Source organism: Octopus sinensis, linkage group LG5 (genome assembly GCF_006345805.1).
Source record: "Octopus sinensis linkage group LG5, ASM634580v1, whole genome shotgun sequence".
In the NCBI taxonomy this organism is placed as follows: domain Eukaryota; kingdom Metazoa; phylum Mollusca; class Cephalopoda; order Octopoda; family Octopodidae; genus Octopus; species Octopus sinensis.
In genome coordinates, this window is record NC_043001.1 from 66,711,463 (window position 1) to 66,738,962 (window position 27,500).

The 27,500-nt window shown below is 36.9% G+C and overlaps 1 protein-coding gene and 1 long non-coding RNA gene across 11 annotated transcripts in view; one reads left to right on the top strand and one right to left on the bottom strand.

Annotated features, from left to right (window-relative positions):
* Positions 1-6,126, bottom strand: part of LOC118763335 — an 18,528-nt gene extending 12,402 nt beyond the window's left edge. Inside the window, exons 1-2 of the long non-coding RNA XR_004999087.1 lie at positions 6,102-6,126; positions 4,809-4,816 (exon numbers count right to left, since the gene is read on the bottom strand). This is a non-coding gene — a long non-coding RNA (uncharacterized LOC118763335). The remainder of the gene's footprint in view (positions 1-4,808; positions 4,817-6,101) is intronic.
* The window catches only part of LOC115211639 (pleckstrin homology-like domain family B member 1), a 487,008-nt gene that overhangs the window by 159,310 nt on the left and 300,198 nt on the right, over positions 1-27,500 (top strand). The window lies entirely within an intron of this gene.

Consider the following 27,500-nt stretch of genomic DNA (forward strand, 5'->3'; position numbering starts at 1 on the left):
TCTCCATCTATTCATCACATGAGTGTGCAAACACACATATACACATTGATGTATGTGTATGTACCAATATATACTTGTAGTTATTAAAGTAAGTTATAAAAAGAATAATAATGATTATCACATGTTAAAGCATCTCAAATGTGAGTCAATGAGAAAGCCTCAATGCTGTGGATCAACTTAGTGATCACTCCAAGCACCTGAATCTCTCTCAAATCACATCTTAAAAACGAAATGAAATATTTGACAATAAAGTCCTTGGTACAAGATGAATGATCAGTATGGAAATACGTTGTTCTGCTCAACCATGACTAATCTAGGATTAACGGAGGCAGTTATAAATAATCAGTGTCATGATCTTTAATCACCCTTCTTTCTCAGTGATCAATGATCTAGATTCATTAGAGCCACATCTACTGGAGAATTGTTCCCCTGTGTCACCATTGTTGTCCTTGCTCTCCTGTGTCACTCACCACTGATGTCCTTACTCTCCTGTGTCACTCACCACTGATGTCCTTACTCTCCTGTGTCACTCACCACTGATGTCCTTACTCTCCTGTGTCACTCACCACTGATGTCTTTACTCTCCTGTGTCACCACTGATGTCCTTACTCTCCTGTGTCACCACTGATGTCCTTACTCTCCTGTGTCACTCACCACTGATGTTCTTACTCTCCTGTGTCACTCACCACTGATGTTCTTACTCTCCTGTGTCACTCACTACTGATGTCCTTACTCTCCTGTGTTACTCACCACTGATGCCCTGACTCTCCTATGTCATTCACCACTGATGTCCTTGCTCTCCAGTGTCACTCACCACTGATGTCCTTACTCTCCTATGCCACTCACCACAGTCCTTACTCTCCAGTGTCACTCATCAGTGATATCCTTTATATTTGAAAACTTCAGTGAGACCAATACACTCCCATCTGAACCCAATAAAAAAAAACAAATAAAAAACGGTTAACATTCAACCATGTTTGGTATCAGAACCTCCTATCTAAGCTGTTTGCCCAGTTCCTGAGTTCCACTAAAATCACACCTCTTAGATCAAAGATTTCTTTTCAGTGATCTTCATTGCAATATCTGTTCTCTAATCCACATGCTTTTAACCGTGGTGTGCCTCGAGGTTTGTTTTGTCTTCCATGCTTTTATGGTTATACATTAAAAACTTTCTCACTGCCACTTTTAACAACATACACATATGATGATGACACCAGCCTTCATTTTCTTTAGCCTCTGTTGGCAAGCATCATCCATACACGTTAAACCTTCCTTGCATTTATCTCTCCATCCATTTATTTTTTCTGCCTCCTGTTCCTGAAAGGGTTGTGGAGGCAGAGTCATCAGGCACCTTCTCCATAGGGTCCTATTAGAAGCAGTTGTCATTACACTTTCTGACTGGATTCCCAAGTATGACTAACTGAGACTAGGGATATTATAACCATCTCTTTCTTGGTCTACTTCTAAGTCTGTCTTGTGATTCTTTCTTGAGACATTTTAATCATGTGTGCAGTATTGAAGCTGTAACTTCTCAATGCAGAGGGGCTCAACCTGGAGAGACTCTATGATCTTCAAGCTACACACTACGTCAAGTAATGCTACTCTAGAGATCCTTTGGAGGAATCCCATTCCAGTTGCTTGTGTTCGTTATCATTACCCAACATTCACAACTATAGGCAAGGATAGGCACAAAAACTGGATCGAAGATAGCAAATTTGCTTTTAATATCTGCCAAGTTTCTTCTTCCCAGGTGGCTTTACTACATTTGAGCACTTTAATTGCTCCGATGACTTCAGCCTCTATGAAGTTAGTTTTGCTCCTAGATGCACCTTGCATCCACTAGAGAATTGCATTGTCCCTGGATTTAGGAGATAAGTAAAGTATTCCCTCCACCTCCTAAGGCTGCTCTTCACAGTGTTGAGAAGAACCTCAGCTGAGTTCTTAATGGTTGGTATGGAACAGGACTTCTTGTTTCAAAGTTGGCAGTTAGTCTGCCAGAATGCTTTATTGCTCATCTAAAGTCAGTCTAGCTTAATCCCAAAGTCTTCCCATGATTTAACCTTGAATGTTTCTTCTGTCTCTGCTGCAACTTTTTATACCTCAGTGCACAGCAAGCACAAAGGAGGTACTTGTTTACAAGCCAAGCTTTGTTAGTCTCTTCCTTTGTTTGGATGGCATCTTTAATTTACTGCATTCATGAATAAGAGTTTTGAAAATAGTCTTCAATGGGGAGATGAAAAACACCTTTTCTTTAATGTCACTGAAGTACACCCACTAAACCTATCAAAAAAAAAAGTGTTATAGCATATTTCCTTTAAGACCCTCAAAGTCTCTATAAATTGTACTTATTACAATGTTTGATCTCTCATGGCAACTCCACATGATAAAAACATTACCAAAACTACTTCACAAAGACCACTTACTCTTCAAGACCATAAAATACTTCAGTTCTTAGCAATTACTATTGGTGTACATTCACATACTGGTACTCAATTACAATGTAGAGAGTAGAGTATATTCACATGCTGATACTCATGTATAATGTAGAGTGGAGTACTGCTAATATATCTGGTCAGAAACTGTTATTGTGATACAAAAACCTCCAGAATCACATCCTAAATGAGGTGACTTGGCTTATAAAACAATGGCTTTAACACACAGATAGTCTGTTTCTGCTACAACGGCATCTACTTCTCCATCTAGATCTCTTTTGCACACAATGCATATCCGACATGCTTTTTTTTATTATGGAAAACTGGAAATGAACATCACTTATATGAATGACATTGATAGCTGTTTACAACCATCACCTAGTGTCAAGACAAGGACACAAACACATTCATATGCACACATACACATATCCTGTGGGCTTCATTCAGTTTCGATCTTCAAGATCCTCTCACAAATCTTTAGTCAGCCCAGTTTTATAGTGGAAAACACTTGACCAGGGTGCTGTGCAGAGTGAATGAACCCAAAACCACATGGTTGAGAAGTAAGCTTCTCAACCATGCAACAAATGCATGTAAAATGATGATGGTGTCAACATTTTCTCCATTTATTATTTCTATTATCTTCCATGTGTTTTCTTTTGACTTGTAAGTTTTATAAAATGTAACTTTCAGCATAATTTCAATTCCCAATTAGGGTGCTTGTACACAGTTGGTAATTAAATTTGGAGAAATGCATAAATATCTCTGCATCAATTCCCCACAGTATTTTCACATCAAATACTGTCCATTTTGTTGCTGTAGTTGTTTAACTTCATATCAACATTGATTGATCAAGATCAGTCCAGATGTAACTGCTTTGTCATTTTTTTACAATGTCATGAGTCTTGTACTACATTATCCAATATGAATATCTTTAGGAAGAAGCCTTATTAATCAATAAAGTATTTGAAACTATATTTTTTCACATTACTAGTCCTGTTACTAATTTTTATTATTATTGCCATTAAACAATAACAACAATATCTACTTGAAACTAAAAGCTAGAAACAAAACTTATGTTATTGTTATGAAATCTGAAATAGTCAGTGGATCTCATATGAATTTATATATTTTATTTCGTTTGATTCAGATATCTATTTGTTACTATAGTGATTTATTATTTTTACATGTTACATAATATGTTTCTTTATTACATGTTGTCTTTGCTGCTTGGCAAGTTTTTCAGTTTATCTCATGTTATTGGTGTATAGTTGCAGTCCTTTACAGTTCAAGTCCAAATCCTGCCATATTTGGTTGCTAAAATGTAGAACAGACTTTTATATGTTTATGTCAGAGAGGGTTAATTGAAAACCCAGCTATTCTTAACATGAAATAAGTTTGTTTGAAGAACCTATTTTATGGTGGATGGTAGTTGTTGAGGGGGTGGGGGAGTCAGTCAATCCTATGAGCTTCTGTTATAAATTTTGAGGAAAGAAGATTAAACAGGAAGTAGAGGAAGTGCTCTTTTACTCCTACATTTATGTACATACACACTTAAGGGGGCATAAATACATTCATATGTTTGTGTATGCATGAGTGTGTTTATGTGTGTACAAGTGTGTTTCTGTTTGTACGAGTGTGTACACACACACACACTCTTACATACATAAACACCCAAATATTGGCATCTATATACAGTAGAACATTTAAAAATTAATTATGTTTTGCTTATGTCGCTCAGCATTTAATTTCTAAGACTTTGATTCCTGACCAAAGCCAGCTTAGTTCCAAGAAGCTCTTTTGATATATTTTATGGTTAACCTTCAGTCATTTGGTCTATTATTGCACACTTTGCTTCATTGCAGTCATATTTCCAAAGGGAAGACAACATATGAATAAAGATAAACAAACAACTAAGATGAGTGGGTGGTTAGCATAGTTTTAATAGTCATATGGTTGCCATTGTTGAAGTTTACTGCTGTGCCATTTTTATTTTCATTACGTAGGTATGTGTGTGTGTGTATTTCTTTACATACACTTTCTTTATTCTATGACAATCCAAAGTTTGTTGTGAGAAGACTTTACATTAGATGATACCCCATTAACATAGACATTTTGCTATGTTTTGGTTTGTATTTGAAATATTTACTTGTTGTTGTTATTCCACTCAGTCAGACCTATGGCTTATTTTAACTTTCTTCTTTACATCCCTCCCCTACCCATGATGCTATTTTCTGTCACCCATTACATTTTGAGAATTAAAAAACAAAGAAGATATGTTTATTCTTTTCAGCCTGGGGCCATATCTAAATCTCTTGTGACCATGACTCTCTTGGAGTCACTGGTAATGTTACTAGAAAAACATGCATGCGCACACACACACACATCTGATTATGTATGTGTAAGAGTATGTGTGTGTTTTCATTTAAGAAGGAATTAGGGCAGAACTTTACAGTGGACAATAACATAAACCTGATTTGATAATGTGTGCATCTACAGATACAAACACCCATAGACACATACAAGCACACACATATACACGCATACAGATACATGCAAACACACACATACAGACATTCATATACAGACACAAACACATATATAGCCAACACTGTTAAACGAAGGCAGTGAATTGTTAGAATTGTTAAAAACATCATTGTATCCCTTACAGTTTTTATTTTGCTTCTTCATTCTGAGTCCAAATGGTCAGTTTGCCTTTCATTTTTTTTTTTTTTTTCAGGATCAATAAACTATCAATCTATTTCAGGGATAAGTTCCTCTTTCCCACTCCTCTCTCTTTTCTTTAATTAGAAGGCCCATCCCTTTATGGCCTGCTGATTTAGTTCAAGATTACATTAAAGAGACACATATCTGCAGAATCCTGAATCACTTAACACATAGCATTAGTTGAAATTCAGTTGATCACAAATAGTTTGAGTTTTGCGGAGGGGTTTTGTGTCACTTTCTAAGGCATCCTATCTGATAAGTCTTTTCCAAGAGTTTTTGTAACTGTTGGTAAGTCTCGGAATATAATTCAATATCATTTTTTAATGTTTTTTTAAAGCTAAATATGAAGAAAGCATTGCTTGTGACTCTGTCAATGGACTCAACAAAGGTGATGACAAATGGGAGAGAGGAGTCTTTAGTCTTACAGGGTACACGGTAACCCTTGTGATGTTAGTGCTATAATAAAATACTCTCAGTACATTCTTTAAAGTGGTTGATGTTTGGGGCAGTATCCAATCATAGAAATCATGTTGTAAATGCAATGTATGAGAAAGATGTGGTCCATGATCCATTCAAGACAACAATAATAAGAAGAACTGACTCAAACCATGATGACCTCTGTCCAACCCGTGACAGCATGGAAAAATGGATGTAAAATGACAATACTAATGATCAATATGATATCGACATCATCATCATCATTATTTTAACACTTTGCAAGCTTTGAACAGAATTCATTGAGGCAGATTTTTTGCAGCCAGATGCCATTCTTGTCACCAACCCTCACCAAATAAGATAATATTTCCCTTTTGCCAGATATGTTCCCAGTCATTAGAAACAAAGGACACTGCTTGTACGAAGGGACATTTGTTGATAGCTATCATGTAATGTCATGACAAGGAGACACTAAAACTGTCTGTCTGTCTCTCTCTCACGCACGCGCACACACACACACACACACACACACACATGTGCATACATGATGGGCCTCTTACAGCTTTTGTTTACAAATCCACTCACAAGGCTTTGGTCAGCTTAGGGCTGTAATAGAAGACACTTGTCCAAGTACCACACAGTTGACCCAAATTATGTGGTTTGGAAGCAAATTTCTCAACTACATATCCACACATATATATGTAATAATATGAGATTTTTGAAGTAATTAAAATATATTGGCAATCATAATTCTATGTGATTCATTGAGTGGATAGATATATTTACTATATCAAACAGTGACAGTCTACTCTGGGTTTTACCCTTGGCTGAACTGTTCATGACTGTCAGAGCTATTCACAGTTGTATCACCAGTTTTTCAGTTTCTTATTGACATCTACACCCTTCACAGATATGCATTGGTGAAAGATAGACATAATGTAAATGTATCTACATAAAGTATTTACACTGTCCTTTTGGTACATATTTATACACTGTACTCTTCTGTATTCATATACTGTGCTCATTAAGTCTATATCATTTGAGTTGGTTATAGACATCCCAGTGGCATAGCTAGAGGTTGTGCCATCCAGGGCAGCACTTAAGTTTGTTACCTTCCCTTTGTCCCATGCCACCTATACAGATTCATACAGTAGACTCAAATGTGTCAACCCTATGAAAGTGTTGCGAAGAATGGAGTGCCCCCCCCACCAACTACACTACTGTCTCATCCATTAACCCGTTTTTGTTGTTATTGTTCTCCTCCTCCTTATGTGTCTGCTGATCAAATACCATTCTTTTATTCTGTATATTAGTCCCAGTATTTCTAAAATTCAAAATTGGATTATAACCATGATGGGACACCACTTTCAAGGGTTTTACTCGATTATAGTGACTCCCCCAGTATTTAGTTTGGTACTTATTTTATTGACCTCTATTTGTAGGATGTCACCTAAGATTGGGTTACATCCTTTTAGAGAGTTACAAGACATTTGAGGTTTGTTTACCAAATTTCACCCGTAAGGTATTGGAGCAACCATAGTTATAAGGTAAACTTCTTAACCACTTACTCACCTTTCTTAATCCTTTTCATATCAACCTATCTGAGTTCAATCCCAGTTGGTCTATTATAGATAACCTCCATTTTTATTTTCCAAAAATGTTCGTATTCAAATGAAAACTTTCCATCAGAATTTTTTTGTGACAACATTTTATATTCCAAACACCAGAATGCAAGATGGATAAATTAATTATTTTACTTAATCCTTTCAAATTATTGGTTTTGAATCTTATTGGCTATGTATTTCAATAAGAAATGTGTTCCTGAGACAGTTAAATTCTTCCGCAACTTATGCAAGTCCTACTTTGTGAAACTTTGGATAAATGATTTCTACTATATCTCCAGTCTTGTGAATAGATTTGGTGGATGGTAACTGAAAGAAGGCCATCATTGTGTATTTATGCATACACACACTTGTGCATGTTTGTTTCCTTCCCTTGTTTGTGTGTACATGCATGCGAGTTTGTAATTTGTGTTTCCTTATGTTGACGTTACACAACAGTTGTAAACAAGTGCCACTGTATTGTTTGTTTTTAATGTCCTGTGCAAACCTGTCTGACCATGGGAAAATATTCCTTTACTTGGAAACAGTTAAAGGCTGGCAACAAAAAAGGCATCTGGCTGTTGAAAATCTGCATAAACACATTTCACCTAATCATTGCAAGCATGAAAAAACTGATATTAAAATGATGATGATGATAATCCTTCAACTTCCATCATTGGTAATACCTATGTAAGCAAAAATTAAACAAATCATGACACAAAAACCATCGACTGTTCCAAATCCAGAAAACTTTAAGAAAAGGTCTGAAGTCTACAGAAAAGATCTTGTTGAACCATTTGTTGCTGACTCCTGATTTGCAGTTTATATTCTATTGTCTGATACACCACCATACCTATATCTGATGACTTAACCTCTAAATCCTGTATTCTATTATATGTTTTCCTGTTGTACTTGTAGATGTAGGTATGTCTGGATGGCTAAGAATATTGTGACCTTTTCATGACTGTATTCTTGTTGAAATACACTGCTTTTATTTCAATTAATTTTTATACTAATGAAGAATTTAATAAAATAACTTTGTCATTATTAGGTTAATGTTTGTGACATAAATCAGGATTTAGATTTAGATCACTTTAAAGAAAGAAATTTGTACCATAGAATTGGGAAAGTCTCCAATCATAAGGTCTCAGGTTCAGTTCCATTGTTTGGCATTTTAGACTAGTAGTCTTTTACCATATTTTTTGCTTTAGGTAAAAAAATATTAGCCTATAGTAAACGTTTGCAAGCCCATTGGTTTAAACATCAAACATCCATCTTTGTCCTACGATGTGTCATTGATTCAACCTAAAAATCAAATTAAAAGTACATATGTCTGTGGAATACTCAGCCACTTATTCTGAAAATTAAATGACAGATAGCCGAGTTAGTTAAACAACTGAAATAATTTTCTCTAAATTTGACAGATTTATTTGTTTTTATGTCTTTGTTTACTGTATTGTGTGTGTTCTCTGTTGTGTATGCGTATATGTTCTGTTATGTTTGTGTTGCAGAGCATAAGTGTGTATTGTGCATATTATTTTATGTTGTGTGCACAGAGGTGGTACCATGGCCAGTGAGGTAAATTTTTAGGTATGGTTATTGATAGTTGAAAACTATTATCCTATAGGAAAGTTTTAAACATTTTGGACCATTTTGATTGCACCTCAGATTTGGCTGCTATTTCTAATAGGTTGAACCATATATAGAGACTCCCTCTTTGGCTTCAGAAAGTAAGCTTGTTTAGTCCAGCTTGTCATGGTAAATAAACCCTTGTTGTCCTTAAAATGTTGACTTGCTTAAAAGGGACTCAAGTTGGGATAACATTAAGAAGGCTCTATATCACCAGATGACTCAGTCTATAAGATGTTGAACTGGTTACTCATGGGTCATGAGTTCAAATTTATAGCTGGTATTTTGTTATGTGCCACAGACTACTGTTTTTATAATCATAAAACTGCCGTTAAAAAGCCCCTTAGAAATTTGTATTCGATAGGCTAATCTCTAATTTCCTGGGTGCACTAATTTTGTGTTGGTGTGTGATTAATTTGCTTATAGAGTCTGTAGCTTTGAGGAGACAGTGAAAACACTGTAAAGGTAGTTCTAGTTTTGGTTTCATCATAAACATACCTGGTCCATTCTGGCATAGTAATATTGGTTCAATGTTTGGCACAAGATCAGCAATCTCAAGTCAATTACATCAGCCCTAGTGTTGAACTGGTATTTATTTTATCAACCCTAAAAGGTTGAAAGGCAAAATCAACCTTAGCAGGATTTGAACTCAGATTGTGTAGGTGGATGAAATGCTGCTAAGCATTTTGCCTGGCATGTTAATGATTCTGCCAGCTTTCAAATTTTGGCTCAAGGTCAGCAATTTTGGGGAGGGCTTAAGTCAATTACATCAACCCTAGTGTTCAACTGGTACTTATTTTATTGACCCTGAAAGATGAAAGGCAAAGTCAGTTTGAACTCAGAACATAAAGGTGGACAAAATGCCACTAAGCATTTTGTCAGCATGCCAACAATTCTACCAGCTTGTTGCCTTATTCTGGTGCAGTAATATTAACAATGGAGACAGTACAAAGTGCTAAAAACACTCTAGCCAGATATTCTCAAAGAAAACAGTAATATTGGAAACAAAAGAATGAACCAGGATGATCTGATACAGGAAGATCTGTCCAGCCTATGCTGATATCAAAACAGATTTAAAACCAGGGTGTACACACATTATCTCACACACCATATACATAGGCATCCACATATACAACAATACATACACAGCACACATATACATGCACACCAATATATATTTGCACACACACACAGTACATACATACACACACACACACACATCAGAATTCTTTATTTTTTTTTAAGATTGAAGAAGAGAAATGCTCTTTAGTCTGGAAGGAGTGTATTAAAATATCTTCTGAAATATTTTTTCAAGTGGATTTAGTTTTATATTACTGTACCACAGTAAATGATGATATATGGTGACTGACAGCTTTATCACTGGCATCTTACATTTTCTTCACTACTCTTACTACTCGTACAATGTATACAGTTTTATGTTGAAATATTAATAGAGAAGCAGAGAGAGAAAAGTCATGGTGATGGTTACAGAGGAGCAGTGGTAGTTACAGTGGCAACTACTAACTCTTGAAATCCTGTGCTTTATGTTCTGCGTTCAAATACCTTCAAGGTTAACTTTGTCATTCTACCTTCCAGCGTTGATAAAATAAAATATCAGTCAAGTACTGGGGTTGATGGCATCAAGTAATTCATTCCCTTCAAAATCACTGTCATTGTGCCAGAATTAGAAGCTGTTATTATTATTATTATTATTTTTAAAGCAGTGAGCTGGTAGAATCGGATCTTTTCTATTCTGAAGCCAGTTTTTTCAAATTTTTCCTACTGAACCAAACAATTTGAAACTTCGTATACTGGTAGAATGTGTCAAAAGTAAACTTAATTGTAAACCAGAATGAAAACGGAATTGTAACTTCTAAGTTTAACGTTGTTTAATAATTAGAATTTTAACCAATGATATTCCGTCATTCGGCTTTATTTTATTTACTCCGTCTCGACCACCAATTTCGTGACGTATTAAACATCTTAAATGTAAACAAGTTAGTACTTGCTTTCGTTTTATTTTTTTTACATAAGTAATGAGAGCGAAAGAGACTAAGAGGAAGCGATTTTATGACGAGGGAAGTTTGCCTTTGAAGTTACCGTCTAGGGGAAGCATTGATGTACATGTGTGTGTGTGTGTGTGTGTGATTGATGGGGTGTGGGAGACAGTATGTTGTGTAAGTGAAGTGCTTCTGTTAGTGTGTGTGAAGAGACAGAGAGAGTAATGTGTGAAAGAGAGAGATAACTGAAATTTTTTACTCGGTGTATGTGTATATGTATGTCTGCATGTATGTGTGTGTGTATGTATGTGTAAGTATGTGTGTGTGTGTGTGTGTATGTATGTGTGTGTGTGTATGTATGTATGGCCGATTCATCGTAATTACGATGAATCGGCCATAGATACATACACACACACACATACATGCAGACATACATATACACATACACCGAGTAAAAAATTTCAGTTATCTCTCTCTTTCACACATTACTCTCTCTGTCTCTTCACACACACTAACAGAAGCACTTCACTTACACAACATACTGTCTCCCACACCCCATCAAACACACACACACACACACATGTACATCAATGCTTCCCCTAGACGGTAACTTCAAAGACAAACTTCCCTCGTCATAAAATCGCTTCCTCTTAGTCTCTTTCGCTCTCATTACTTATGTAAAAAAATAAAAGTTTTTTACGGAAATCGACGGAAAACTTGTGCTACGACAAGCGAAACTTCGCCGAAATTTAATATTAAAAAAGCAAAGAGCTGGCAGAAACGTTAGCACGCCGGGCGAAATGCGTAGCCGTATTTCGTCTGCCGTTACGTTCTGTGTTTGTTTACAGTTTTCCGAACGTTAGTACGTCACAAAAGCGCTTTCTACGTCACACTAATAGAATGCAGTCAAGTTTTACACATGAAAACAAACAATCTGATTGGTTAAAATTCGCAGTTTTAATCTACGATTAAAGTCATAAAATAGATTTTTCTCAAATAAACTAGTTCCAACCTGTGTCTTGTTTTGCTAGACTCTATCAGCATACGAAGTTTCAGATTATTTAGTTAAGTAGAAAGATCTGTGGTCCTGGCTTCAGAATTGAAAAGATCCGCAGAATCATTAGTACGCTGGACGAAATGCTTAGCAGTATTTCACTCGTTGCTACATTCTGAGTTCAAATTCTGCTGAGATTGACTTTGCCTTTCATACTTTTGGGCTTGATAAATTAAGTAACGGTGAATCATTGGGGTCAATGTAATCAACTAGTTCCCTCCCCACTGATTTCAGGCTTTGTGCTTTTAGTAGAAAGGATTATTATTATTATTATTATTATTATTATTATTATTAAGGCTGCAAGTGTGCAAAATTTTAGCATGCTGGGCAAAATGTTCAGCAGTATTTTGCCTGTCTTTATGTTCTGAGTTCAAATTCTACCAAGGTTGACTTTGCCTTTCATCCTTTTGGGGGTCGATGAAATAAGTACCAGTTACACATTGGAGTTGATGTAATCAATTAGCCCCCTCCCCCAAACTTTCAGGCCTTGTACCCATAGTAGAAAAGATTATTATTATTATTAAGGCAGCAAGCTGGCAGAATTGTTAGTATACCAGACAAAATGCTTCAGCATTTCATCCGTCTTTACATTCTGAGTTCATATTCTGCCAAGGTCAACTTTACCTTTCATCCTTTCGGGGTCAATAAATTAAGTACCAGTGAAACACTGGGGTTGATGTAATTGACTAGTCCCCTCCCCCAGAATTTCAGGCCTTGTGCCTATAGTAGAAATTATTTTTATTATTATTATTATTATCCACAACACTTTTGTTCTAGCAGGTATTAATACTGACACTGTACCAAATGAGCGAGCCATATCCAATGTTCAAAGGTCCTTTGGGTCATTCCTTCTCTTTCAACTTTCTAACACCCTTCTTAGAATCCTTCCTGTTCCTAACAAGGTTGTTTTCTGCAACACTCCTGTCCTGATGGTAATTCCTAGCTTCTCAAGTCAGGCACCCAACCTTTTATTAACTGCTCCCAGTGTACCAACCACAATCAGTACTACTTCTAAGTTTTGATTCTCCATAGTTTCCTGATTTCCCTCTTCAGCTCTTTCAGTAGCAATTTGAATGTATTAACTAAAATAACTGCTATATTATATAAATGATGTGATGTAACCCTCAACATATTTATGGATATTTCAAATGTAAAAGATTTTTTCTTCATGACCCATTTAGAATTATACTGCAGTATATTTTGGGTCATGACTCATAGGTCTGGAACTGTTAGTCAGAGAGGTTGAATATATGTCCTACAGGCTGCTTCCAACTCACGGCAGTATTTAGATTGCCCATTCCACCTCAGCTTCATATATTCTGTAAAATGTTTTTCGTTAGAGTTGTGATTACCACTGGTTTCAAAGAGTCAAATCAGCCCACCTTAGGGATCTTATTATCTCAACCAATGAAAAAGAAGCTTATGAGTCCATATGGTAAGAGATGTTGCTTATTTCCTCTTCACTTTGTCTATACATACTGAGTTGATATAACTTTTCAAATATATGTATGTGTTTGTCCTAATGTTATGAACAATGTTGAAGGGTTTTGCAACTAATACATTGTTTTTTTTTTTCTCAAAAACTATGTATTCATTTTGAAAATTTCTATCTCTGTTCTTAATCTTAGGATTTTTACTTAATTGGGCTATGTTATGTTAATAATCTACCTAAACCAATCCATCCATCCTCTCTACCTATCATCTATCTACTCAGTCTATCCTCCCATCTACTCAGTCTATCCTCCCATCTACTCAGTCTATCCACCCATCTACTCAGTCTATCCACCCATCTTTTCTGTCCATCCATCCATCTTCTATTCTCTACCCATCTATTCATCCATACATCTGTCTAATGAAAACAAAGAGAAAATGTATTACCTTACATAAGTTGTTTAATGATCTTATAATATTTTTAGAGATTCCACTTATCAAATATAAGAAAGAAAATTATCCAAGGGTTAGGAGAAAGGTGTTGTCAGTGGCTGTCCAGGATTAGTTTATTTATATTTGATAAGGAACATCTTTTCTAAGATGTTGAAACATTAAACAATCTATGTAAGCTAATACAATATTTTTTCTCTTTGTTTTTGATATCACCTTACATATTTTGTGTAACTTCTTACCTGTATTGCTCAAAGGTTTTTTTATTTAAAACATAACACACACACATACACTCACACAATGTGGATGAAGTTTTTCTACAAATTCCTGTACACAAATTATGCTTTTGAACTTTGCCAACAAAGTTGATTTAATAATATATATTGACCCCTTTATCCATTTACTTTGCCCTACATTCTGAGTAGGCTTTTTAGGAATAATTATCTGGCAACAAAGATCTAGTTTATACTTCTACCCAGTCCACAAAGGCCATCATGTTTAACATGCTTGGTGATTATACAATTTAATGAGTGATATCTAAAAGTATATTTCTGAAAGGAGATTGTAAGTTAGTTGTGGATGATTCTGAATAGCAATGTGAAGCAGCAGGAAGTGTATGACACTTTTTATTAGGAGTGAGGAATAAAAATACATCTTATCATGAAGAAAAAAGTCATTTATATAAGAAACAGCAAAATATAATTAGGAATTTATAATTATACATTCTTTTGCAGAAATATTGCTGTTTTAAGAGACAGTTGTCATATTCACATATCCACAGTAGCATCATCATCATCATCATCATCATCGTTTAGCGTCCGTTTTCCATGGGTTGGACGGGTCAACTGGGGTCTGTGAAGCTGGAAGGCTTCGTCAGGCCCAGTCAGATCTGGCAGTGTTTCTACGGCTGGATGCCCTTCCTAACGCCAACCACTCCGCGAGTGTAGTGGGTGTTTTTTACGTGCCACCTGCACAGGTGCCAGACAGAGCTGGCGAACGGCCACGAACGGATGGTGCTTTTACGTGTCACCGGCACGGGGCCAGGCGATGCTTAATTATGGAAATTACTATTTGGGAGGGTACTGAAAGAATTGGTTCATTATTTCTATCAATTAAAATTTGCTTTAGGAAATAGCATGTGGTTTCAGGAATTTCTGAAATAAAAATTATCATCTGGAGTTGGTCTCTCTCAAAGTCTTTGCCAAGGTGAAATTGATATAAAAACAAAACTAGTTATTGTTTGAAAGAGGTGAAACTTTTATTGTCATATATTTATTTTCTTCCTGTTTGATGCTTTTGACACCAACTTGCTATGACCTTCCTGGTTCTCTGATATAAAGTTGCTGTTTTAAAAACTCCCATTAAAATTCCATGTTAACTTACGTTTCATTGATCAGTTTAAAAATTACAAATTTATTTTAGTAAATACATCATTATTTTCGAAATCAATTGAAACAAAGGCAATATATTTCAAGAGAAATTTGAACAAAAGGGCTAAAAATGATTGGAGGTAAAATGAAAGACTTGATATTACTATGTTAACATGTTCTTTTACTCCATGTCTTCTATCATGTGGGAAAATTTTCAGTTTTACTAAAGTTGACATTTCACTATTGGAGCTAGTTTTTTTTATTACTTTTATATTAATTTTTTTTACTGTAGTTTATAATTTCTACCATTAAGTTGTGAACTGGAAGAAGAGGAATCGGTGATCATCCCAGGCAGAATTATGTTGTTGTTTACCCACAAGTTAACTCTGATTCAACTGATCTGTAGTCAAATGTTCCAGTCAGCAACATCATGTCCTTTTAAGAATTTCTAGGAATTCAGTATTCAATGTGTCTTATTTTGCAAAATGTGAGAATGTTATTTGAAAAATACTTGGTTGCTATTTCTAGCAGGTTGAGTATCATGAAAAAGTTCCCTTGTCAAACAAAACAGAGTTATGTGTTGTTCTGAGATGCTGCAATACAATGACTCTATCAAGACTTGAATCCTTGACCATTGTTCATAGTCTACTGTCTCACCGTTGTTATTATTGAGTGCACATATCATCATTATTTATTATCTGTTTCTTTATTACCCACAAGGGGCTAAATATAGAGGGGACAAACAAGGACAGACAAACGGATTAAGTCGATTATATCGACCCCCAGTGTGTAACTGGTACTTAATTTATCGACCCTGAAAGGATGAAAGGCAAAGTCGACCTCGGCGGAATTTGAACTCAGAACGTAACGGCAGACGAAATATGGCTATGCCTTTCGCCCGTCGTGCTAACGGTTCTGCCAGCTCACTGCCTTAATTATTTATTTATTATCGTTTAACGTCCACCTTCCATGCTGGCATGGGTGGGACAATGGTACACAAAATTTTTTTGTTTTAAATATTTGGATATCTGCATATAGTGAAAGTTAAGTTTTAGAAATGGTTATCTTTCCCATTTCTAATTAGTGGATTGAAGCAAGTATTGTATTTTGTTTTGAGAGCACAGCATAATTACTGAAACAAGATGTAAACTTAATGATGTCCAAGTTGTCAAAAGATTAGCTGAGGGACAGGAAACCCAGGCCTTAAATGTAACCTTCTGAAATAGCCTGCATTTTGCATCAACAAAAATGTTTTTATTGATTATATACAATTAACTTTATTCATTAAAATATAGTTAAATCACTGAAACCTCTTACTAAAGTGATTAAATGCAATTACAGTCTTTTTAGATTATATTTGATTCAATGAAATATAAAATAGATTTTTTCTGTCTCTATATCAAGTTTACAGTTGAAATAAATTTGTATGAAAATAGGTGTTTGGATAAAAAGTTTTGTTTTGTCTCTTTTCAATTACCTTTGAGTTATAGGAACCAGATAAATGGTAATGTTACTTGGAAGGGATTTGCACTCAATCGAAGAAGTGGATATCTCTAACCTGTTTACTGCCGCTAGATTATCCCTTATTGTTATAAGAGAGTTCAGTGATATTTGGTTGTTTTAAAATGCTTTTTGTTGATTTGCCCTAGGTCAAGCTTAGATCCACCAGACTTACGGTCAAAAACATTCTAGCAACAGCCATCCCATTTTTAGTGGTGTCTAGGAATACAAAATCCAATGTAACCACTCTTTTAAAAGATGGTGGCCTATGATTTGAAGGTGATTTGACTGCTATTTCTAGCATTTTGAATACTCATCACAAGGTTCCTACAGACCCTGCGTAGAAATGAAAACCCAATTAAACATTTGAATTCCCTACATTCTTCCCTATCTTAAACCCTATTTTATACTTTATCAATTGGGCCTTAAACTACACCGTCTTGTGGGATTAGGTTATTGACATATAATATAGGATTAACAGAACCTTAGGTTGGGTGTTATAGAAAGAAAACAAATTTACCATATCAATATGTGCTGACATAGCCCTGGAACCAGGTATTTTTTTGTTCCCTAATCTCTTTATTTCAGAAGTACCAAAGTTGTGGAGTTTTATGGACAGAAGATATATAGCAATACCACCCTTAGACAAATTTTGTTTGTGTGTCTTACTTACAACATCAGTTTCCTTACAACACCTAATTAAGAATACCCTTCCCTCCAACTGCCAACTTTGTTAGTTTAATCTTGCTTTTTTTTTCTTTTAGTTTTTTTTCTTCTGGTCCTTAAGGGTTTACTCCTCCCCATCTTGCTTTGATATTTATATTTAATCTTATCTTCTCCTCCAATGTCTTAAGGGCTCTAGAAAGGTCTCCCTCTTCTGTCTTTATTAAGGTTTCTTATTTTCTTGCCAAAATACCAATACAAAAAAAATTGGAGTTTTTGTTTTGATGTGAATATATTTTTGTTGTTTTCTTGACCTGGTTAGTGTATGGATAGATGGATGAGGGGGGAGAATAACAGAGAGAGAGAGGGCAGAGGGTAAGGGAGACAAGACAGAGAGAGAAAAAGAGAGTGGTATAGATGGTTAAGAGGTATAGATAAGTGAAAGACAAGTAGAGGGTGAGAGAATGGAGATATGTAAGAAAAAAAGTTTTATTACTGATATTCTGGATGGGGGAGGAGATCACTTGAAGTGATGATGGGTAACAGAGAGAAGGGATATTATTGATAACCCTACCATCTCTGCACTCTCTTAGTCTTGAATTAAGCAAACTCCTGAATAAAGACATTGCTATGACTACCATGTCTTTTTTAAGTGTATGCAAGACTACATTGTCATTACATTTTTATAATTCAGTAGATTGAGATTTTGAAGGGGGGGGGGGGTTGTCTGCTATTTCAGGTTTAACAGTCACACAGTGGCACCCTGAGTAGCCTGAAGATGTAACCTGGGCAGATACTGAATGACCAGAGGATTAACATTGAAACTTCTACACGCTTGCAACAGCCCTACCTATCTATAACTTTATGTATTAATTGGTTACACACACACACACACACACACACACACACACACACATATCATCATCATCATCATCATTGTTTAACGTCCGTTTTCCATGCTAGCATGAGTTGGATGGTTTGACTGGGGTTTGGGAAGTCAGGAGGCTGCACCAGGCTCCAGTCTGATCTGGTAGTGTTTCTACAGCTTGATGCCATTCCTAATGCCAACCACTCTGTGAGTGTAGTGGGTGCTTTTTACATGCCATCGGCATGGGTATCACAACTACAATTTCCATTTGATTTTTATTTTGATGTTGATGTACTTGACTCATTGGGTCCCCTCCAGCACAGCAGGTCACCCTACGATCAAAGCACAGCAGGTTGCTCTACCATCCAAAGTACTTTTGAATGGGCTGAGGCTGGTTATGCGAAACTGGTGTAAGATACAGCTGTGAACTCACTTTATTTGTCGGGTCTTCGCAGTCACAGCATATCTCCAAAGGTCTCGGTCTTTCATCATCTCATCTCATGTCTTCCTGGGTCTACCTCTACCCCGGATTCCTTCAACTGTTTGGGAGTTGCACTTCATCACACTTCATCCATCCATATACATGACCATACCAGTGCAACGTCTCTCTTGCATGCCACATCTGATGCTTCATATATCCAACACTTCTCTCAGGGCGCTTACAACTCTGTCGTGTATGCACACTGACATTACACATCCAGCAGATCATGCTAGCTTCATTTCTTTCAAGCCTATGCATGTCCCCTGCAGTCACAGCCCATGTTTCACTGCCGTGAAGCTTGGCAGTTCGCACACATGCGTCGTACAATCTACCTTTCACTCTGAGCGAGAGACCCTTTGTCATCAGTAGGAGTAGAAGCTTTCTAAACTTTGCCCAGGCTATTCTTATTCTAGTGGTAACACTCTCTGAGCATCCACCCCCACCTACTTCTACCTGGAATTCTTCATTATACTCATTGCCAATCCTAACCTTACTAATGGCCTCTCTGTATAGGCCTGTACAGCCCTTATTAACCATTCGTCAATCTCCAGTTTCTGCATCGATTCCCAGATAAGGGATTGGTGGACCCTGTTAAAAGCTTTCTCCAAGTCCACAAAAGCTAAGTATAGGGGTTTATCTTTAGCTAAGTATTTCTCCTGCAGTTGTTGAACCAGGAATATGGCATCAGTGGTGCTTCTACCTGGCACAAAACCGAACTGCATCTCATCTAAGCAGACTCTCTCCCTAATGAGATGGGCTATCACCCTCTCTGTGATCTTCATCACCTGATCCAGCAGTTTGTTACCCCTGTAGTTATTTCTATCTAGAGCATCACCTTTACCCTTGTAGCAGTTGACTATGGTACTGCTATACCAGTCATTGGGTATGACTCTATCGTGAACTACCTGGTTTACAATGCGGGTGACTAGGCCATAGCCCACGCCACCAGATGTTTTAAGCATCTCAGCAGTGATTCCTGATGGGCTGAGGGCTTTTCTTGGCTTCATATCCTTAATTGCTTTATCTACCAGGGAGCTGTCTATTTGGATAGCTGGTCCCTCTAGTGGGTCAACATTTGGCAGGCTCTCCACCTCCCATTCATTCTCTTCGTTCAGCAGTCTTTCATAATGGCTCCTCCAAGCCTCTTTCTTTTCAGAATCATTAAAAGCAACTGCACCATCATCCATGCAGACACATTTCTATCCTGTAACGTCACAATTTTCTCTCACACGCTGTCTTGCAATCCGAAATACTTCAGTTCTTTGGTCCTCATGTTGCTGGACATTGCCAAACATCTTCTTTTCTTATGTATACTTGCCTCCCAGCCTCCCTTTTGGCTACCTGATACAGTTCCCTGCTACCCCCACCCTTCCAGGCCTGTTTCTTTGCTCTGATGGCTTTGTCTACTGTACTATTCCACCACCATGTAACTCAAGGTCTGGAAGGGACTTTGCACCATCCGCAGACTTTGTCTGTGGCATTCAGCAAACTGTCCTGTAGGAATTTCCAGCTACCTTCTATGTCTGATGTCTGTAGCTACTCCTCCCTCTCATCAAATTTTTTGATGAAGATGTCCCCAAATCTCTGACCATGTGAAGGGTTCTTTAGCTTCCAAATCCTTTTTATTTGGATTGGTCTGCTTCTTGGTATCCTTCTGGCCTTGAGCCTAAAGTCACTAATGACTAGCCTATGCTGGGGGGTACATTCTTTACCCGGGAGGGTCTCTGCATTTAAGAGCAACCCTGTGTCCCGCTGTCTGGTGAGGATGAAATCAATCTGGATAGCAGAGTCCCCTGATTGATAGGTTATCAGGTGGCTATCTGGCTTCCTGAAATTAGTGTTGTAGATTAAAAGGTTACATGCATCACAGAAATCCAGTAGCCTAGTTCCCTCATTGTTCCGGGCATCAATGCCATGGCTCCCGTGTACCCCAGTGAAGATACCAGATTCCTGCCCCACATGCCCATTAAAATCTCCAGTCACAAAAATGAGATCATTGCCACATGTCTTTGAGGTAGCCTGTAAAAGGGTTTCATAAAAGTGGTCCTTTTGATCATTTGGTAGCCCTGCATGTGGGGCATAGCTGGAGATAATTGTAGCTGTGCTGTTCTGCAGGACTAGCCTGAGCTTAAGCATTCTATTGCATACCCTAACAACCTCTATGACTTTATCCACCCATTTCTCCGCAAGGAGTATGCCTAAACCTCCTACACCATCCATGTTACCTTGCCAGAAAACTTTATACCTATGTGCCTTGCCTGCGAGGACCCTAGCTGAAGCTCTTCTCCATTTTACCTCTTCTATGCAGCATACATCAGCCCGTCTCCTTTCAAGTATCTCTACAATCTCACTAGACCTACCTTTCAGTGTGCCAACATTGACACTGCCAACTCTGAAAACTGGGAAGGGAATGTGGGGTGAGGTTTGGAAAGGAGAGATGTTATTCAGCGCCTGAAAAGATGAGTGAGGTTGTCGTGGTGTTCATTTTTTAGGCATGCTTCATTTGTTCTCTCTTCTGACGTGACAACATTCAAGTGTGTTAAGATTGTTGCCCCTACTGGAGGTAGAAGCCGATGTTAGCAGCATTGTAAGTATAAGCATTATAGTCATCGAATGATGTAAATTTAAGTGGTGTAGCAGAAATATGGATATTCCAGTCAGTGTTAGGTTAGGAGGGAGACAGTTAAAACTGGTTGCGTTTGTCCAGGAAGATGAGGATTGCAGGTATAATGTAGGGTACCACCAACGGGGAAGGGTTCAGACAGAGAGAGAGGAAACAAGCTGATTCCTACACACACACAAAAGCACCCACACATGAACAGCTGAATAGCATTCTCCTTCACTTGATAAGGCCAAGGAAATTTCCTGGGTAGTTGTTGGCAAGTTTCTAGACAGAATGAAAATGAAACGAAAGATAGCTGGTTAAGTAGGTGGGCAGATAACCTGGTTGTGTCTGTCTCAGTAGAGAGATAGAGAAAGAGAGAGTGTAGGTAATATAGAGAACAGCACCAGTGAGGAGGGGGAATTGGGAGAAGAGATATCTGGTTGTGATGGTGACAAATTTCTAGACAGAATGAAACATAAGATAGCAGGTTAAGTGGGTGGATGAGCAGCTGAGCTGGTTGCATTTGTCCTGTAATATGTAGAGAACAGCCCAGTGTTGCGGAGGGGTTGGGAGAATAGACACAGTTAATGGTGGTGGGAGAAGGGATATCCGGTGTACCTCAATATTTAATTATGTCTGGTTTAGTAACCAATAATTATACACAATATCTGAAGATCACTAATTCATAATCCAAGTAAGGCTCAGGTTTTTTTTAAAAATACTTTGAATTAAAAGATCTAGTAGTCTCAATTTGAATTTCAAACCTAGGGTCAGGATAAGGTCAACCTCATAGCAGTTTTTATAGCCATTCAGGATTCCAAATCCTTCTCTCACATTCTTTGCACTCAAAAACTATAGTAACCTAAGAAAATAATGCTAGCTAAGCCTACATACACTTCATTTTGAACCATATCAGTGGATGGACCTTGGTTAAAGTTGCATAAATAATCAGTTGAAAGTAACTAGATGCATATGCAATTGTTAGATGTCTATGCAGCAGAAATCTGTCAGATAAATTTAAAGCAAATATGTTGTATAATTGACTATAGAAATAAAAGAATATGCAGATGTATTAATCTCCATATTCATTGTAATTGTCTTAGATATACACTTGGTAAAATATTTATAATCTTGCGAAGCAAACCCCGTATATACCCATTGTTAGTCACAACCCGGATTATAATTGAGTGCTCAAATGATACCTGCCTGGATAATCTATACCCGCTTATTCATTATATATATATATATCGATGAAAGAGACTTTGCTGTGGTTCCTCTACCTGCTAGAAATAGAAGCTAAATCACCTTCAGTACACACAACTGTCTTCACAAAAGACAGGATATATATTAGATATATAAAACTGTAGTTGTGTGTGTGTCTGTCCCCTTCGATTTAGATTCCTAACTACTCCCACATTTTGCGGTGCAGTTTAACCAAAATCGGGTATCTTATAGTCATGATTCATATCAAGCAAGTCTGAGTATTAGCGCGCGTCTACGATGAGTCTACGATTTTAAAAATAATTTAACATCATTTTTTATTCCATTTTAATGCATAATTTTTCGTGTGTCGATGGCGGCGGAGTTGGCGTCCATGGTCACACCTGCACCTGTTTGCTTCTCTCCCTTCTTCCCTCCCTCGTGAAGCTGTGGGGAAGGGAGTGTAAGGAAATCAACGTCGTAAAGCGTTGTCAAGGAGACCAGCGTTCTTTTAGAACAACGACTTCATGGCTTGAAGACACCAAAACAGAAATGGCTAAGAAAGCCCGAATTGGCATCTATAAGGGAAGTAACTCTCTAAAAATGCTTATATAGTTATTTCCCTTACAAACCCGAGCAACGCCGGGCGATACTGCTAGTATTAGATAAAGTATGCAGTAGGCATAACAAAAATGTCTTTGATCATGTGTACTTGACCAAGGTTGCATTTGTGCTAAACAACAATAACAGCCAACCAGATTCCCTGCAAATTGCCTACCACCTTAAAGTGACAGACACATTTGACAGTGTATCTCAAGAAGTACAATGTCTGAAGAAGAAAAAAAGGATTGTCTGCTGATGGTTGAATTAGACCTGACCTAGGGCTAAATAGCAAAAACAACAACATTACTTATTTACTTATAATAGTTTGGTTAATTTTGGAAAGAAATTCACATCTTGTTTTGTTTATTATCGTAAACACAGTTCATCAAAGCCAAATGTAACCTGACATCAAAAGATTCCCCCATCTCTTGTACATAAACTTAATCTTTTGATTAGTTTCATGTTTTATACAGCTGCAGGTAATTTCTAAATTAGACATAGGTTGGCTGTTTAAGAACTTTATTTTGCAACATCATAATTCCCTGATTTCATCTCAATGGGTGGTAATTTGGCAATGTATTTTTTACCATCACATCCTTGTCGGTGAAATAGGAGAGGCATAAACTGTGCAGAAGCCTGTTATGCCTGTGTCCTTGTCATCTTTGTCATCATCATTTTTACATCTGCTTTACCATGCTTTCATGGGTTGAGGTAGTGCGTTGTGGCTAGATGCTCTTGTTGATGCCAACCAATTTTGTTGTCTCTCACATACCAGGATGTAGCATATCTATTGTAAAAACTGAGATACACAGGGTATGGATACATATGCAGTATGTTGTGTTGGTGGGATATAGCAAAATATTGATGGACCTGGTTGACTTCATATTTTGTCTGCCTCTGAGACTGGTAACATAAATAAGATAAAGTACTAAGGGAGAAATAATAGAGTTAAATCTCTGAAAATCTTTGACGATTGTGCTCAAGTAAGACTGCACTGTGATGAGTGAAACTTGTGAAAAATTAAAATACAGTGAACAGTAGATACTATCTATATAACAGTGGATATTATCTATATAGAAGTAGATACTATTTACATATTAGTAGACACTATGTAACCGGAGGTACTATCTATATAATAGTAGATACTAATTTACGAGAAACTACCCAAATGAAATTGGAATTTTGTAATGTTATTTTATACACTTAGTTTTACATGTTTACATTTTTATCGCCTTCAAAGTACTCTGCATTTGAAGCAATGCATTGGTCTAGTAAATGTTTTGCACTGTTCAAAACAGTGCTGGAACTCTTGTGAAGTGATGCCTTTTAATGCCTCTGTCTTTTTTTTTTCTTCACCTCTTCCACATCTGCAAATTCTGTAGGACCATCTTTCATCACCAGTGATGACCTTCAAAAAGAGATTTGAATTTTCTTTAGCCTTTTGAGTAAAACTAGGTAGACGGAAGCTATAGGGAAGCCTGTCAGATGGACTGAACCTGTAATTCAAGGGTACAGCTTTGTCACCCACTGTGTCATGATGAGTCTTTTGTAAAGGGCACATATAACTGTGGAATACTCCACCACTTTGTATTCCAATTCAATGAAAAATGTTGTTCAATTTGTTGTACAAAAGGACACTCATTTTTTCTTTTCTCAGTTTAGTCAGTTAAATACGTTTCCATCATTATCATCATCATTTAATGCCTGTCTTCCATACTGACAGAAGTTGGATTGTTCAACAGAATATGATGAGTAAGAGAACTGCATTGTGCTCCAGTGTCTGCTTTGGCATGGTTTCCACAGCTGGGCACCCTTCCTAACAACAAACACTTTACAGCATGTACTGGGTCCTTTTTTGTCCCTTTGGTACCAGCACTAGTGAAGTTGTCTTGTAACCTGCAAAACTGAAGGCACCCCCACCCCCAACTCCTTATTGTATTGATGTGTTATAGTTGAAAGGCAAAGTGAATTCCAATGGAATCTGAACTCAGAATGTAAAGAAACTATATATTTTTTGAGATGGTAGGGAGATTTGGTTGCTATTTCTAGCAGTTCCATTAGTTATTTAGAGATTTCACTTTTAGTTAGCTCTAGCAGCAGCAGCAGCAGTAGTTATTGTTATTGTAATTAAGTAATTACATAATTACATAATGATTTCTTTGTGAAAATCTATTAATCTCCAAGAAATGGGGTATGACTTTGACACTCTTCTCCAGGGACATTAAACAAAGTGAATTAGTTTCAATGTGATCTTGTAATTAGGCTGTTGTATACTTGATTCACATCACAGATTTGGTTCCCCTACAACAGTCTTGAGGTGGAACAATTCTAATATTTCTAGAAATTTAGTAATTAACTCAAAATATTAGACAAATCCTGTAATAGTTGAGAGCAAAAGTTTGCAAAACCAACCATAAGGATAGTCTTTTTTTTAAATTTTTATTATATAATTTATTTTTTAGAATTATGTTTTCTTGGTTTTCTTACATTTAACCCTAAAACTTTACCGAAATCTCCATTTATTTGAAATGTTAAATAAGATGTTCTTTTAAATGAAAAGGAGTTAGTTCTGTTTCATGGAATATCTTAAAGCAGAAAGTAAGAAATAAGTAAAAATAAATCTGTTCTGTAAGAAGAATTTTGAGTCTCAACATGTGGGTGTTGGAGGTAGTGGAAGGATTCAGTTCTTTATAAGGAGGAGGGAATTCAAGAGGAAGTTGTAGTGGGGAGGAGATGATAGCATGGGGAGAGGAAAGGAAACAGTGAAGAAGAAAAACGTTTCCATGGTAACATACAATTTCAAAAAGGGGTTTGCTATTTTAACAGATTAAATACATCATCATTTGAAGGAACCAGCATTTTTATGACAACAGTTATATTTCACTTAGGAAATAGAAGAGAACCTGTGTGTGTGTGTGTATTAACACCCATTTAATATCTGTATATCAACAGACATTATCATTTTGACCTTATTTGGATGTTTATATTTGACACTGATAGATAACTAGGAATTCTGAATATTGAATAAACTTGAACCTGGTAAACTTGAGTCTTAAAAAAGGACAAATGTACTTGGGTCAATTTGTTTAAATAAAACTATTAAAAGTGGTGTCCCAGCATGGCCACATTCCAATGATTGGAACAAGTAAAAGATAAAAGAAGCGACCAGATTCCTGTAGATTTTGTCTTCCTAATTACAGTTCCACCCACAAAATAATAATTTCGAAGAACTTGATACCACATGCTCAGAATGGTGTAGTTAATTTACTCCACCCTATCCAGTATATGAAAAATATTCCTATTATTGGTGGATGTGAACTCCGGACCATGGAGGAAGAAACTAAAATACATTGCTATATTGTGTTGCTTGATACAACCACCACCACTACTACAACTGTTTATGAATCAGGCACAAAGCCTGCAATTTCCAGGAGAGGGGATAAGTCAATTACATTGTCCCACCATCCCCAATACTTCACTGGTACTTTATTTTATTGACCCTGGGGAGATGAAACGCAAAGTTAACTGCAATAGCATTTGAAGACAAGCCAAAAGAAATACTGCAAGGTATTTATTCCAATGCTGTAACAATTCTCTCTGCTCAAAATGATAATGATAATAATAATGATAAGAATAATAGTAGGCGCAGGAGTGGCTGTGTGGTAAGTAGCTTGTTTACCAACCACATGGTTCCGGGTTCAGTCCCACTGCGTGGCACCTTGGGCAAGTGTCTTCTACTATAGCCTTGGGCCGACCAAAGCCTTGTGAGTGGATTTGGTAGACGGAAACTGAAAGAAGCCCATCATATATATGTATATATATATATGCGTGTGTATGTTTGTGTGTCTGTGTTTGTCCCCCTAGCATTGCTTGATAACAAATGCTGGTGTGTTTATGTCCCCGTTACTTAGCGGTTCGGCAAAAGAGACTGATAGAATAAGTACTGGGCTTAAAAAAGAATAAGTCCCGGGGTCGAGTTGCTCGATTAAAAGGTGGTGTCCCAGCATGGCCGCAGTCAAATGACTGAAACAAGTAAAAGAGTAAAGAGAGTAGTAATTGCTTCAAATTTTAGCACATAAGTCATCAATTTTTAGGTATTTACATCAATCCCAGAACTTGATCAATACTTTATTTTATTAACCCTTGTAAGGCTGAAAGGTAAAGTTGACCTTGGTGGCATTTGAACTCAGAACTTAAAGAGCTGGACAAAATCTGCTAAGCATTTTGTTCAATGTGCCAACAATTCTGGCGGCACACAGGCAAAGATGGAAACAAAGAGTCTGTTTTAATTGACACCAATATAGGACTAGTCTTGAAGGATAAAAATTGAAGTCAGAACCTTGTGAAAATCAAAGACAAATAGGAATTTGATCCCTTGTTCTACCAATTCTGTCAATGCACTCAGAGACAGTTTCAATTTACAATAGATTGTGGATTCTTATTGAAGGTGGAGT